This window comes from Acinonyx jubatus, chromosome E4 (genome assembly GCF_027475565.1).
Source record: "Acinonyx jubatus isolate Ajub_Pintada_27869175 chromosome E4, VMU_Ajub_asm_v1.0, whole genome shotgun sequence".
In the NCBI taxonomy this organism is placed as follows: domain Eukaryota; kingdom Metazoa; phylum Chordata; class Mammalia; order Carnivora; family Felidae; genus Acinonyx; species Acinonyx jubatus.
In genome coordinates, this window is record NC_069395.1 from 26,022,014 (window position 1) to 26,037,804 (window position 15,791).

General features: G+C 50.0%; 1 long non-coding RNA gene across 4 annotated transcripts in view; it reads right to left on the reverse strand.

The window, feature by feature from the left end:
* Positions 1-15,791, reverse strand: part of LOC106972886 (uncharacterized) — a 66,441-nt gene that overhangs the window by 32,457 nt on the left and 18,193 nt on the right. The window contains exon 3 of one of the 4 annotated variants that reach the window (XR_008293254.1): positions 7,161-9,527. The exons of the other annotated variants lie outside the window; for them this stretch is intronic. This is a non-coding gene — a long non-coding RNA (uncharacterized LOC106972886). Of the gene's footprint in view, positions 1-7,160; positions 9,528-15,791 lie in introns of those variants that run through there. 4 annotated transcript variants of the gene reach the window in all.

Genomic DNA, 15,791 nt, shown 5'->3' on the forward strand with positions numbered 1-15,791 from the left:
TGGAAGGCAGGGGAGAGAAGTCTCTAGAATGGCTGTATTTGGGGAGCTCCAGCTGCTGAGCCCTCCTTCAGCGCTGTCCCTCGAGCAGCCACAGCCCAGACTCTTCCCAGGGCTCTGGAACTGGGCCATTTAAGCCATTACCACCATACAACCTTTCACAAGGGAATGGGCATCCTTCCTTCACTCAACTCTCCTCACTCACTGATGCACCGTTCACCTGTCCCCTCCCTCATGCCCTGATGGACTCATTCATTGATCCATACCTTCACTAGAGAGTGCATTCTTTCACACACTGATTCAATTACTTATGCTTGTACTGATTTACTTATTATTCGCTCACTCACTGGTCAAATGTTTATTGAGCACTTGTTATATAGCAGGGGAGATACAAAGCTGAGCGAGACCCAGCACTTGCCCTCAAGATCTGAGAGCCTCGGGGCGCCTGCATGGCTGAGTCGGTTGCGCATCTGACTTCAGCTCAGGTCACGATCTCACAGTCTGTGAGTTCGAGCCCCGCATTGGCTTCTGTGCTGACAGCTCGGAGGCCTGGAGCCTGCTTCAGATTCTGTGTCTCCCTCTTTCTCTGCCCCTCCTCTGCTCATGCTCTGTCTCTGTCTGTCTCAACAATAAATAAAAACATTAAAAAAAATTAAAAAAACAAAATAAAGATCTGAGAGCCTCGTCGGGCGGGCAGCGGGGACCAGAAAGATAAAAATATTGCATAAAGGGACCCTCGGCACTTGGAGATTCCAGATTTGCAGTTTGACTCTTCGATAGGCAACCACAGGGGTCTGTGACTGTCAGAGATGCGTACTGTTGTTGAGACACAGATTTAACCACACCGAGGCTGGCATGTGGGGATGAGGAAGGCTGGAGAAGACAGGGAAGGCTTCCTGTAGGAGGTGATGTCGGGGCACCAAGTGTATGCCAGGCAATTTGTTTGTTTACTTGTAACAATTCCCTAACTCACCTTAAAGATGTAGGAAATCAGAGATCAGCTTTCCAAGGTCACAGTGGTAGTGGCAGAATAGAATCAGAACCAGAGACTGACTCCGAAGTCAGTGTGATTTCTACTACACAAGACTGCTTCCCAGGGGGCCTGGCCTGGCCAGCCACCTATCTACAGTGAAGAAGAGAAGGAAAATCTCTCCCCTAAAAATAGTGAGACAGGGTTATCTTGTTTATTTATTTGAGATCTTGAGTCTACAATTCAGTAAGCCCAGACAACTGTATACAACCAGGTAAGAAACACCTTAATTAAGACATAGAACATTCCTACCACCCCATGAAGATCCCAGCAGAGGCCACCACTGTTCTAATTTGTCATAAATGTCATCAGTTCTGGAGCATCATGCAAATGGACCTAAGGGTACAAACGGTTTCTTCCTCTTTTAAAAAAACATTTTTAAAAAAAAATTTTTTTAATGTTTATTTTTGAGAGAGAGGCAGACAGAGTACAAGCAGGGGAGGGGCAGGGAGAGAGGGAGATACAGAATCTCAAACGGGCTTCAGGCTCTGAGCCGTCAGCACAGAACCTGACGAACTATAAAATCATGACCTGAGCTGAAGTCGGACGCTTAAATGACTAGGCCACCCAGGCACCAGCCCCCCACCCCGGCTAAAATTTTTTTAAGTAATCGCTACCCCCAGTGTGAGACTGGAACTCACAACCCTGAGATCAAGAGTCCCATGCTCTCCTGACTGAGCTAGGCTGGGGCCCCCGTTTCTTCCTCTTACCATAATAAGAGAAGGTTTTAAAAGGGGACTTTTGGGGGCGCCTGGGTGGCTCAGTCGGTTGAGCGTCCGACTTCAGCTCGGGTCATGATCTCACAGTCTGTGAGTTCGAGCCCCGCGTCGGGCCCTGTGCTGACAGCTCAGAGCCTGGAGCCTGTTTCAGATTCTGTGTCTCCCTCTCTCTCTGACCCTCCTCCGTTCATGCTCTGTCCCTCTCTGTCTCAAAAATAAATAAACGTTAAAAATAAATAAATAAATAAATTAATTAATTAATTAAATTAAAAAATAAAAGGGGACTTTTGTGGGGTGCCTGGCTGGCTCAGTCGGTAGAGTGTGCAACTCTTGATATCAGGGTTATGAGTTCCAGTGCCACGATGAGGGTGGAGATTACTTAAAGATAAAATAAGAAATAAAAGGGGATTTTTGTAAGAAGTTAAAGGCAATCCTCAGGAATGTCCAACACAATGACATGACATATCCCCAAGTTTTAACTGAACCGTGGAAAAGGCAAGCCTGGATGGCACTGCCCAGGCCTCCCAAATCCCTAGTTCCATTTGCTTGCCCCAACCTTCTAGGAGGTGGGTGATAACCACAGAAGCTCAGGGGCCCCAACTTCTGGGTCTGAGGAGCCTCTGACCCTTCTGGACCCATCCCCTTACCTCCTCTCAAGGTGTGAGCACCAGGGACATACTGAGCCTATGCTAGTCATCTACTCTCTTACTGCCGTGGACCTCAGGAGTTACCTTAACCTCCTGAGTAAGGAAGACTCCTTTCTATCTGGCCTCTAGATTCCTTCCCAGCATTTGAGGCTGTCCTGTACTTTCCTGGCCACAGCTTCCTCATGTCTCCAGGAGGCAGGAATCTAGGCTTGTTCGGGGAGCCCCACCGTCTCCTTTGAGGTCCTGGGCCACCATCTTGGTTCTGGCTTTCTAGGAGCTGGGAACCTCTAGAGTGGACACAATCTCTGCAGGGCTTCTGCCTTCACACCGGATTCTCTGTGAGCCAGCACCTGGCCCATGCCTCTCGTCTCCGTCAAAGCTGGCTTCCCTTCCCGGAGCCCCACCACATCCCTGTTTGCCACGTAAAAAGTGCCTCTTTTCTCATTTAAAGAGCAAGGACAATGGAAATGGCTTGACTCACAGAATGAACAAGTTAGCTCGGGGAACCAGACTTGTCGATTGAGGGTATGATATCCAGGTGTTCCCTGGGGAGGAGCAGAACATTCCCCAGGGCTGCTCAATTATATTTTCACTGTCTCGGAAAATTGCTTTTATACATGACAACTGGATAGCAAAATTTCCTGACACAGGGTGACTGGGGAAGGGAGGTAGATTCTGCCACAGTGGAGACCCCTGCCACAAATATCTGCCACAATGGAGACCCCTGATGGGACCAGAACTGGATCAGAAGCAGGAATGGGGGCGATGACCTCAGGGCCCCCTGGCTGATCCAGTGCCTTCCCCTAAAAAGGCTGTGGCTGAGCCAGAGCTGCTGGGAATGACTGACTGAATCTTTTTAATTGATGTCCTGAACATCTCAGCAGTAATTATCTGTGGCTCAGTACTAATGGGCCCTGTGGCATCCTTCCAACGCACCCCTCACAAAAGACTCAGGCTCTGTCTCACCAATTATCTGCCTTGTGCTGCTCATCTCAGAAGGAAGGAGGGGCTGGGGCAGGATGGTGTCCCTGTTCCAGAGTCTGTCCATCAGTCAGTCAACAACCTTAAAGAGCCCTTCAGAGGCAAATGCCTCTTTCATTCACTCTGATTCACTCTCTTGTACTATTTCCTAATTGTCTCTGTCTCTGTCTTTCTCCCTGACATCATCATTTATCCAACAAAGATGTAATGAACTTGAGAGGCAATCTAGTACAAGAAAGAATACCAGCTCTGGAGCCAGATTTTCTCGGTTTGAACCCCAGTTCTTCCACTTACTAACTCTGTATCTTGGAAAAACTATACTTTGGATACCTTGTCTGTGAACTGGAAATAATCAAATACTCACTCATAAGCTAAATATGCAACCTGCTGGGGCGCCTGGGCCGCTCAGTCGGTTGGGCATCCGACCTGGACTCAGATCATGATCTCCCAGTCCATGGGTTCAAGCCCCGCGTCAGGCTCTGTGCTGACAGCTCAGAGCCTGGAGCCTGCTTCGGATTCTGTGTCTCCCTCTCTCTCTGCCCCTCTCCCGCTTGCTCGCTCGCTCTCTCTCTCTCTCTCAAAAATAAATAAACGTTTTTAAAAATTTAGAAAAAAAATGCAACCAGCTTTGGAGGATTTCTGGCACCTAGTGCTGGAGATGTATTTGCTATTAAAATAATTATTGCTATGATTAAAACACAGTGCTAGACAGAGATAAACAGTGATCAACAAAGAAATTCCAAAAAAAGAAAAAAGAAAGAAAATTCCACCCACCCTCATGGATCTTATACCTTCAGAGGAGGCCTGCATCTCACAATTGTGACAAGCGGGAGGAAGTAGAAGCCAGGGCCTAGGAGGGACATGATGGGAGAGGGGCACCCCTGCGGACTAGGACCTCAGGGAAGGTGCCCCTAAGGAAGCTTAGGGGTTGAATTCCAAAGGCTGGGTGGCAAAGGCAGCAGAAAGTGAGGCCATCTCAGCAACTGAAAGCCTTGTGTCAATGAAGTTCGTGGAGAGCCTCAAGGTTCAGGGCAGGGAGGGCAGGAAATGAAGGACCCAGGGGAGCCAGCAGTCAGCAGACCACTGGTGTGGCCCATGTCATAGTACACACAGCACCAGAGGCACGGCTCTGAGAGAAATAATTAATAAGCTGGACTTCATTAATATTACAGACTTGTGCCGCGTGAAAGACACTGTCAAGCGGGTGAAAAGACAAGGCACAGACTGGGAAGAGCTATCTGCAAAAGACACGTGTGGTAAAGGGCGGCTGTCCAAAATACACAAAGAACTCAGGTGGCTCAGTCGGTTAAGCAGCTGACTCTTGATTTCAGCTCAGGTCATGATCTCACGGGTCATGGGTCCGAGCCCTGCATCAGGCTCTATCTACTCTGACAGTGCAGAGCCTGCTTGGGATCCTCTTTCTTCCTCGCTCTCTGCCCCTCCCCCACCTGTGTTGTCTCTCTCTCTCTCTCTCTCTCTCTCTCTCTCTCTCTCTCTCTGTCAAAAAATAAATAAACTTCAAAAAAATAATAAAAAAATAAAACACACAAAGAACTCTTAACACTCAATAGTAAGAAGACAAACACCTGATGAAAAGATGGGCAGAAGATCTAAACGGACACCTCACCGAAAAAGATACGCAGACGGCAAGTAAGTATGGGAAAAGAGGGCCCACATCATAGGTCACCAGGGAATTGCTACCCACCTAGCGGAAACGGCCCAAATCCACAACAGTGACAACATCAGGTGCTGCTGGGGATGTCATCCGTTGCTGGGGGGCGGGGGGGATGCAAAAAAGCACAGCCACTTTGGAAGACAGCTTGGCGGTTTCTTACCAAAGTAAACATACTCTTACCATACGATCCAGCAATCTACCGAAAGGAGTCCAAAACTTATGTTTGCACAAAAACCTGCACACGGATGTTTATAGCTGCTGTATTCACCACTGCCGAGACTTGGAAGCAAATAAGATGTCCTTCAGGAGGTGAATAAATACGATGTAGTACATTCAGACGATGGAATATTATTTCGTGCTAAAAAAAAAAAAATGAGCTATCAAATCATGACACGACATGAAGGAGGAACCTTAAATGCACGTTACTAAGTGAAAGAAGCCGATCTGAAAAGGCTGCATGCCGCACGGTTCCAACTATATGACATTCTGTAAACGGCAAAATTAGGAGCTAGTTAAACGTGGTGGCCAGAGGGTAGGGAATAAAAGGGACAAAGAGGATTTTTAGGACAAAACTCCTCTGCGTGAGCCTATGATGGTGGACCCAGATCGTTACACACTTGTCCAAACCCACAGAAGGACAACACTGGGAGTGAACCCTCATGTCAACTATGGACTGTGGGTGATTAGGATGTGTCAGTGTGGGTTCATCAATTGTAGCAAATGTACCCCTCTGGCGGGGGGATGGTGATAATGGGGGAGGCTGTGCATGTGTGGGGAAGGAATATATGGGAAATCTCTGTACTTACCGTTCAATTCTGCTGTGAATCTAAAATCGCTCTAAAAAAAATAAACCGTATTAAAAAAAGAAAAAAAGGAAAGAAAGAAAAAGTCAACCAAGGCAGCATCGGTGGGGAGGGAGAGGGAGAGGGACACAGGCTACATGTGAGGATGAACTGGGGGTGAGAGAGAGAGGAGGGATGAAGGTGATTCCCTGTTGGGCCCCAGGCCCTGGGTAGGGTGAGGGGACTCTCGGAGGGTCTGCTGGAGAAGCCGGTCTGTATGCGGGATGGGATCGTTTGGGCCTTAGACACACTGGCTTTGGGAAGCCTGAAACAGCCAGGGGAGGGGGAGGTGTCCAGCAGGCATCTAAATTCATGGCTGTAAAGTTCAGAGATGGCGCAGAGCTCTGGGAAGCACCTGCATGTTTAAGCTGCTGGTTTAAGCCAGGAGATGAAGAGGCCTGCCCAGGACAACGTGAAGAGACCGAAAAGTAGGCCCAGTCTCTGCAAGGGTTATACATGCCTCCTCACATGCACCCCAGCCGCCAAAGTTGGGCCTTCTTACCAATCCCCATCGAAATGTAGGCAGCTGGCGCTCCCCCCTTTTGGGAGAAGGGAACCTGGTCAGAGACTTCAGGGCCCAAAATCAGGTGGGGATGGGGAGCACCGGAGGCAGCTGGGGTACAGGGAGGACAAACAGGAGAGGAAAGAGGTACAGGAGGGAAGGGAAAGGAGGGGTAAGGTGAGAAGGAAGGAGAGGGAAGGCCTGGGGGAAGCCAACACAGCAGGAATATTGCTGACTTTTTTTTCTTTTTTTAAAAAGTTCTGGAAGCTAGCATTTACCTACAATGGGAAGGTTGCTTCTTACCAGATAGATGGAGGGTCCCTGGGTGGCTCAGTTGGTTGGGCTCCCAACTCTTGATTTCAGCTCAGGTCACAATCTCCTGGTTTGTGAGTTCAAGCCCCACATCAGCGCAGAGCCTGCTTGGCGCTCTGTCTCCCTCTCTCTCTGCCCCTCCCCAGCTTGCTCTCAATCTCTCTCAAAATACATAAAAATAAACTTTAAAAAATGTTTTTAATATATTTTTAATGTGTATTTATTTTTTTTTTATTTTTTTTTCAACGTTTATTTATTTTTGGGACAGAGAGAGACAGAGCACGAACGGGGGAGGGGCAGAGAGAGAGGGAGACACAGAATCGGAAACAGGCTCCAGGCTCCGAGCCATCAGCCCAGAGCCTGACGCGGGGCTCGAACTCACGGACCGCGAGATCGTGACCTGGCTGAAGTCGGACGCTTAACCGACTGTGCCACCCAGGCGCCCTTAATGTGTATTTATTTTTGAGAGAAAGACAGAGCTCAAGGAGACAGGGGGAGACACAGACTCCAGAGCAGGCTCCAGGCTCTGTCTGAGCTGTCAGCACAGAGCCCAGCGCAGGGCTTGAACTCACGAAATGTGAGATCATGATCTGAGCTGACGTCGGACACTCACCCGACTGAGCCACCCAGGCCCAGCCTCCCCGCTGCCAAATCTTAACAGACAGATGAACACAGGTGTGAGTGTAAGTGTAGGTACAAACACGGACAGCGATGGGGCAGACATGGGTGTGGACATGGGTGCAGGTGCAGGTGGAGACGTGTGGATGCAGTACATATCTCTACATGGAAAAGAGAAATGGGACAAAGGGTTATAAATAGGCAAACCGCCCCTCTACCGCCCTAAGGAATTTGTTTGTATTTCCTTGTGCCATGCGTGGCCATGTGATTTCATCTCACTGTAATCTTAATGAAGCTGGAATTCTACATTCTGCCTCCCAACACAGACACGCGCACTTGAGAGGCAAGGCCCTCTGTCACGCCTGCCTTGGAAGATGAGGGAGGCCACTGATTTAGGCTCTCGCTCATTAGAGTTGATGACCAGCTGAGGAAAGCAAAGCAAAGCCGCGCCCCATCCGGTAAAGTCCTAGACCGCAGACAGCAGACTCCTTACTAGTCTCCTCTTGGCCATCCCCTCCCCCCAGCCCTCCTCCCACCCCAACCTGGGCCCCGCCCTTGGCATTGTTCTTACACCTGCTGCGAGTGTCCAGATCCTTCCTCTGAGGGCCCCGCTGCCCCTCTCTGGCTCTAGTCACTGACTCCTTGGCTCTGCGCGGCTGCTCCTGCCCCAGCACTGAGATGCCTCCACCTTCTCTCAGTAGAGGCCCCTCTCCCACGTTTCCCTGGTCCGCGGTGGCTGGCAGGTTCTCACACAGCTAACAGTTCTTGTGCAATCCCTGCTATTCCCTTCTGACCTGAGGGGCTGGGACACCAGGGACCAGCCACTCTACAATGTACGACATAGGTGCTTTTCCACGCCATGTACGATCTGGGTGGTATCAGTTTCATGCAAGCATTATATCCCACCTCCAAGATCTCCTCTACTAACCAATGCCTACGGTTGAAAATGTTGGGCAATTTCCCTTTTTTTTTTTTTAAAGGTGCTCTTTTTCTTTTTTTAAGGGAGGGTTTTCCCCCCTCCAAGTGTTCCCTTGGAGTACATTCCTCCCGAATCTTGGAGCAGTTGAGTCTTAGAACTGTCTGCTCTGCAGAGAGCCTGGGAAAACAGTGTTTCCCTGTGTCCTGCCTTCCTGACCCATCTCCCCAGAGTCCCAGGAGAAGCAATGGGGAGGGGCCCAATCCGAGGGGCGCACGGGTCACTATCACCGGATTTGCCACCTTGCTTTGCAGCACACCTTGGCTGCCCCCCGTCTCTGGTACCCAGCGAGTACCCTAAGGAAGGGCTGGGTTGTGTTCTCTTCACTTTTCCATGCTCAGCGCTTGGCTCGGCGCCTGGCACATTACAGTAGGAATACACAGAGCAAACACTGAGTGAGCCCTTGCATGTGGACTTTACACGTATTAATAACCTAAGAGGTGAAAGCCTCTAGTGTGCCCATTTACAGATGCTGAGACATTACAGATGCCCAGGAGGTTAATCAACATGTCCACGGTCATGCAGGTAAGAGAGACCCAACTCACCTTCAGGCTCACGGACTTCTGACATATTCATATTGCAGCAGACCTCTGGATTCAGCTCCAGGTCTGGGAGGCCCGACTTGGGGGAAACGCTTTTTCCTCCTCTGCCTCTGCTGAGCCACAGGAGGCCTCAAAGAAGGTAAAATAATGACCATAAATACCCGTTATTACAGTAAGACTCACGTATGCCTGCATATACTTCTGAAACTACTTTATTACCAAACATCCTCTTGGGGGCGTGAAGAAGGCGGGGCAGGCATCTTCCCATTTCTGAGAAAGAAACTGAGACCTTGAGAGAAGTGACTCATCCAAGGTCACAGCACGGTGAAGCCAGGAATGGCATCTGTGAGACGAAAGGCTTTCAGGACAACAGGAAACGAGCTTATCTTTACTATGTGTTTGGAGAACAACCTTCCCTTCTGCCACTTCCCAGTGGTCCCAGGCATCTGTGGCTGGAGAGGTCTCTGCTCAGGGGCTGCCCGTGCACCAATCTGCTCTCGTCTTGGAGGCAAAAGCCGGCTTTGTAGCACTTTGCACGGTGCAGGGATGGCACAGGGCTCCTCGACCTCGGTAGCTGCACGCTCCAAAGCCAGCTTTATGATGGAGGACCAGCCGTTCTTTTCCACATAAAACACCTTTATGGACTTGGAAGCGCCAGGCTCCCAAGTTCGCTCGCTCAGCTGGACCTGTTTGAGTAAGCGATGTCCGCCAGCCACAGAGAAATGGGCCCCTCCATCCGGAAAGGGCCCTAAACCAAAGCCTGGAAGTCTAGGCTGAGCTGGGAGGGGACACCAAGCAAGACAGATAGTCCCTGCCCTCTCAGGAGACGTGTGCACTTTGGATGTCTGTACAGTTATGCAGGTGCACACTTGATAAGCTGCCACCAGATATGTGAGCACGCAGGAGACTCCTAAGGGATCACCTGCCCAGTGGCCCCTTTTCTAGAAACTACACACCCATGTGGTCACAGCAAGAGTCCCAGGGATTCCTGCCCCTCCAGCCAGGGAAATGGACCAGAAGACTGCCTGAGCTGAGCCAGTCAGAGTTCTTCCTTGAAAATTAGGAACCAAGAGATCCCAGTGAGGTCTGGCTTTCTCATAAATAAGAGGGACGTACACATCAGAACTTAGTGGTGGCCATTTTCTTCCATATAGGCAAAAATACAGAGGAAGCTAGTCTAGAGCAAAAGAAAAGAATAAGTCAGGTCTGGGGGCATCTGGGTGGCTCAGTCAGTTAAGGATCCGACTCTTGATCTCGAGGTTCATGAGATCGAGGCCCACATCATGCTCTGTGCTGACAGCACGGGACCTGCTTGGGATTCTCTCTCTCCCTCTCTCTCTGCCCCTCCCCTGCTTGCATGTGCTCACACACTCTCTCTCAAAATAAATAAATAAATAAATAAATAAATAAATAAATAAATAAATAAAAGAAGGAGGAGGAGGAGGAGGAGGAGGAGGAGGAGGAGGAGGAGGAGGAGGAGGAGTCAGATCTGAAAAGAGAAGGCCCAGTGCATCTATGCCCTTGGGTTTCATGATACCCTCAGATTCTTCTACCCAAGTCCCGATTTTTGCTTAGAAGTGATTTCTGTTACTTGCAACCAACAAATAGTTACTGGGGTGTAATTCAGTTGTTCTCAGCCTGGGGTGGCTTTGTTCCCCAGGGGACATTTGGCAATATCTGGAAACATTTTTGGTTATCATAATTAGGGGTCCAGGAGTGCTACTGGCATGCAGTGGGTAGAGCTTGTGGGTGCTGTTACACATCCTGCAATGCTCAGGACAGCCCCCGACAACAAAGAATTATCCAGTCCACATGTCAGTAGGGCCGCAGTGAAGACACCCTGGTATAACTGAAGCTACTATGTGTGTCTAAGGCGGGAACATCCTCATATAAAAGTAGAGTCTATGTGTCACTTCTCCAGTTAGCAAATTTTATTTTATGTTAAATGATAATTTTCAGTGGTGAGAATTCTTTTACTTTAATAGTGGGAGGAAAGCCTATTAGTACCACCTCTCTGAAGAATCATTTAACACTAGAAGGGGCCTTAAAACGTCCACTCTTAGGTCCAATCATTGGCTTTTCGAATGTATCCTTGGTAGAAAAATTTTCATTCCGAGATATATACAAAGATTTATGCAGAAGGATGCTCATTGCAGCTTCATTTGTAATGGTGAGGAGCTGAAACAACTTGAATATCCGACCACTGCATGTTGGTTACATAAATTATGATACATTCATATCACGGAATAATATATACAGCACTTAAAATTATGTTTGTGGAAGTTATTTAATAACACAGAGAAATGCTCATTTGGTCAGCTGAAAAAAACAGGATACAGAAATTTTGAAATATATATAAGCCCAGAAAAAAGGCAGCAGGGAAATTTATCAAAACGTTGACCGTGGCCATCTCGAGGGAGTAGGCTCACAGCTAGTTTCTGTTACCCAGTTTTTGAAACTATTCTCTAACTCTTCTATAATGAACATGTATTACTTTTATAATCAGGGAAAAAATGAACACTCAAAAGGAATCGTAGAAGCAGAATTGAAGACAGTATAGATTTATTCATTCATCCAAAAATAAATACAGTAGTCCCCTGCCCCTCATCCACGGGAAGTATGTTCCAGGACCCCCAGGCGATGCCTGAAACTTCAGAGAGTACCGAGCCTTATCCATCCTGTTTTTTCCTATAGATACATGCCTTGATAAAGTAATTTATAAGTTAGGCACAGTGAGAGATTAATAATAACTGAGCAAAATCGAGCAATGATAATAATATACTGTAATAAGTTTGGTAAATGTGGTTTCTCTCTCTCAAAATCTCTTACTAAACTGTACTCATCTTTCTTGTGATGATTTGACATGGTCTATGTGATGAGATGAAGTGAGGTGAATGACGTAGGTACTGTGACATAGCGTTAGGCTGCTACTGACCTTCTGATGACAGGTCAGAAGGAGGATCATCTACTTCGACTGCAGTTGACCACAAGTAACCACAGAAAGTGAGACCACGGGTAAGGGGGGTACTGCTGTGTGGACATTAAGGGTCTACCAAGTACCAGACATCATGGACAAAAGACAAGGCCCCTGCCCTCATAGGGTTTCCAGTTGAGAAGGAATTTCCTTCCAGTTGAGAAGAAATTCCACTTTGGAATTTCCAACCACTTTCAAATTTACAATCCCAGAAATCGTTTGAAAAGCTGTTACTGTGAATAAATAGCTACCATTTGTTGAAGCTTATTGTTTAAGTACTAATGTAATTTAAAATTTGGATCACATGATCTCTGCACAACACCTCAAAGAAATATGGTGAAGTCTCGGTCAAGGTCGTATGGCTGTGGGCAGTGGCCAGGATCCAAACCAGACTACTCTGAGAACCAATTACCTATCTACTCTGGTCCCTGCCTCAGTGGCTGAGGATCTGTGAGCATGAGGAATAGATAGCATAGGTTCATTCCAGAACCATGTGAGGTGACAAATGGGGGTCACCAGGGAAGACTTTAGGGTTCACAGAGCCAGATGGTAGAAAGGAGCACGCAGGGGGCAAAGTAGGTCACAGACTGGGCAACCGACTAGAGGGCCAATGGCTAGTTGTAGCTTCAGGGAAGGTGGTGGGCTCAGGGGCCAAGGGCATTGTCACCATTGTGCTCTGAGCTCCTTCCAGGAAGGGAGAACAAGAGAGGCAATTAAGGAAGGAAGAGAAGGAAAAGCAAAAAACATTTCAGGAACCAGGATTCGAAAGAGGACGTTGCTGCGGTCTGGAACAACTGCAGCTGCCGCTGCAAAGAACATTCCTTCCCCAGAAGTAAGTCACTAGAGAAGGTTCAAAAAAGGGAGAAGCAGGACAGAGGAGACCGTTCATGCTGCAGACCACAGCCCGGGGAACTTTGAGGACGGAAGGAAAGCGGGGACCTCATGGGTAGGGCAGGACTACTGAGTTTGCGTCCTGCTGGAGGAGACCAACAGACAGGCCCCTGCTTCCCTGGTGACCAAGAGCCCCAGGACAGGTGGGTGTGGAGGGGACAGGGAGCACCAGAAGGGATACTGGAGACTGTTACGAACTCGGGTTCGCTGGATTAACTTTGCCAACTGAAATGAGCGGCAAGCCCGGGTGCCTGCGGTGGAACCTCCTGGGCAGCGTGTGCCCAGGAGGGAGGGAATGGTTTCTGCCCTTGAACCACTGGCTGACTCAAAGCCCAGGTCGCTGCGGTCGGCAGTGACGTCCTGGCCCCTCAGTGGCAGAGGCGGGAGCTCATCGGTGGAGAAACACCAGGGCGGCCTGAGCTGATGTCCACTCACAATCTGGCTGTTGGCTTTAGTCCAGACATCGTGATCTGAGGGGGCAGAGAAACTTCTGGGGGAGAGCACTGGGCTGGGAACGTAGAGGCCTGAGCTCCAGTTCCAGGACCAGACACCTGTCCTGTCCTCCACTGCGGCATGAGAATGACAGGGCCTACTCCTCCCCTCCTGGAGAAGCCCACCCTCTCAGGGCCTCAGCGTCCCCTTCTGCACAGAGGAGGTGGTGACAGCGCCTACGTTCAGGGTTGTGGCCGGAGCTCAGGCAGATGGCACACACAGGCGCCCGAGGAGCAGCCCTGTGCAGGGAAGCGCTCAGGGTGCAGCCGCTGCTGTTTGTCAGCTAATTTGAGATCATAGATGCGGAAGGGATTTGAGGAACACAAAGCACTTCAGGTTCAGGTCAAAGGTGTCGTTCCCGTTCTTTCTTCCCGCTATGTCCTCAAAACTCCCTTTCCACGCCAGGCAGCTGCCGTACTCAGCTACTAAATGTGCCCAGTCCCCCACCAGGGGCTCCCCTGAGCCTCCCCCAGCCTCTCCCACCCCCTTCCCCTGGCTGCCGCACTCCTGCCTGGCCGCGAAGCCCCACCCTGTGTCCCCGGCCCTTGCTGCCTTCCCTGACAACCCCCCCACACCGGGCTGGGGGGCCCCCTCTGGGCTTCACCCAAACGCGTGCTGAGCTGCGCCTCCTGCCGTGGTCTGTGTTTCCAGTTCTTATTCTGTTTTGTCCCTTTCTTAGGCTCTTGGCTTTGCCACCCTACCTCCTCCCCACAACTTGGAGCTCCCTGTGCAGACAGGCATCTACTTTGTCTTTGACCCCGACCTCTAGTGAAGTCTAGGCAGGCTACCGGGAAGCCCACACGGTGCGAATGGATGGGTCCATAAGATAATGTGTATGAAATCACTTTTGACCATCTTCAGAAGGGTCACTATCAAGTGTTCATGCCGCAGATATTCACTGATCACCTACCACTCTTTGCAGGGCCTCTACTAGGTGCCATGGGCGATGCGTGCCACAGTCCCTGTCCCAGAGCGCTTTGCGGGGTAATGAGGGAGAAGCCCTAGTATGACTTCGTTTCCTACAAACTGCAAGAACATAAACATACTAACACAAGGAGAGGCTATAAGAGAGGCCCAGGCAAGGCGCTGTGGAAGTACAGTCAGGAACCCCTCGCCCTGGGGGCTTCGAGGAGGCTTCCGAAAGGAGGGGGCGGCTTGAGAGCTGCCTTGGCAAAGGCCTTGGCAGAGCCCCTGGCAGGACACGGCAGCCCCCTTTGCTGCCAGGGGGCGCCCTTGCCCCGAGGCCTCTGCAGCGCCCCCTCTGGCCAGCAGAGGCAGAGGGTAGAGAAGCCGCGTGGTGCAAGGCTTTGGAGCCCCGTGAACCACTTGGCTTGCTGTGTCACTGGATGTACTTACTTTATCCACGCCTCAGTTTCCTCATGTATAAAATGAGCTCAGTGGTAGTGATTGACGCGGTGGTGACATTTCAATGAAATAACACATACAGAGAACAAGGAACATTAAAAAAAAAAATCTCTCAGTAAATGTAAACTCCTTTCACCTCTGGGATCCACCGACCTGCATGCTTCTGGGACAGGGGTGGGCACTCTCAGCCTCGCATCACTCAGACAGCCTGCCCCTGTGGTCTCCAGGGCCGGCCTGGGTTCCCAGAAAAATGATGCGGGTTAGTGAACCCCAGACCTCCTAAATTTTACAGGTACGGTTAAGAATCTCTCTCATCAGGCTGGGTTAAGAATCAGTCTGTAATCAAGTTGCAGATATCTGAGATAAGAGAATGTCCCACTTTAGACTCTGAATCTGTCAACACAAAACGGCAGGAATAATTACCCCTGATGAAGAAACCAGGCCCAGAGGAGGGAGAAGATTTGGCCAAGGTCACATAGGGAGCCAGTGGCGGAGCCCAGACCTACTCTACTTTTGCCCCTGCTGCACAGAGTTACCGCCTAATAGGCTGGATGTCAAGGGCTGAAGGCCCCTGCCATCAGAAGTCACAGCCAGAGCCACCCTATCTTATTCATGTATTGGTTAGGACTGGGGGCGACCCTTCTGGGAGATGATCAGAAATGCCTAAAACCCTCAGTGAATAGATCAGCTCTCAGCTCTGCAATCCACAAGCTCTGAGACCTTGAGCATGACCTCCTCCCTCTCCCGGTCTGCTCTCCCTCACTGTGGAATAAAGAAGTTGTCCTTGAGGTCTCCAGGACCCCTTCTCCCCGATTCTCAGGAGCTCCCAGGCATTTAGCAGAGGGAGTTAAGGCCAAATCTCAAGCCAGGACCTCCCTGCCTTTCCTAGGACACAGGCCCCACGATATCTGGCTGGTAGCACTGCTCTCTGCCCTGCCCTCTCCCCTCTGCCTCCTGCTTCCCAAACAGATCTGCCCCTCATCCATCTGCCCCTGGTTGTCAGCACAGCAGCTGGCTGGAGAGGAGGAAGAGGCTGTGTTCGTGGCAGCTTTGCCCCATATCCACCAAGTGTGTTGACCCAGAGCCTCTACCCCTCCCCTCCCCACTCTGCCACTGTATCCTCTCCAGTGTCCCCTCTCCGGTGTCTCCCCCATGCCCCAACCGCAGGAGCCTAACAGATGCCAAGGTAAACGGCCAGAAGCTACTTACAGCTGGACCTTCTGCTGGG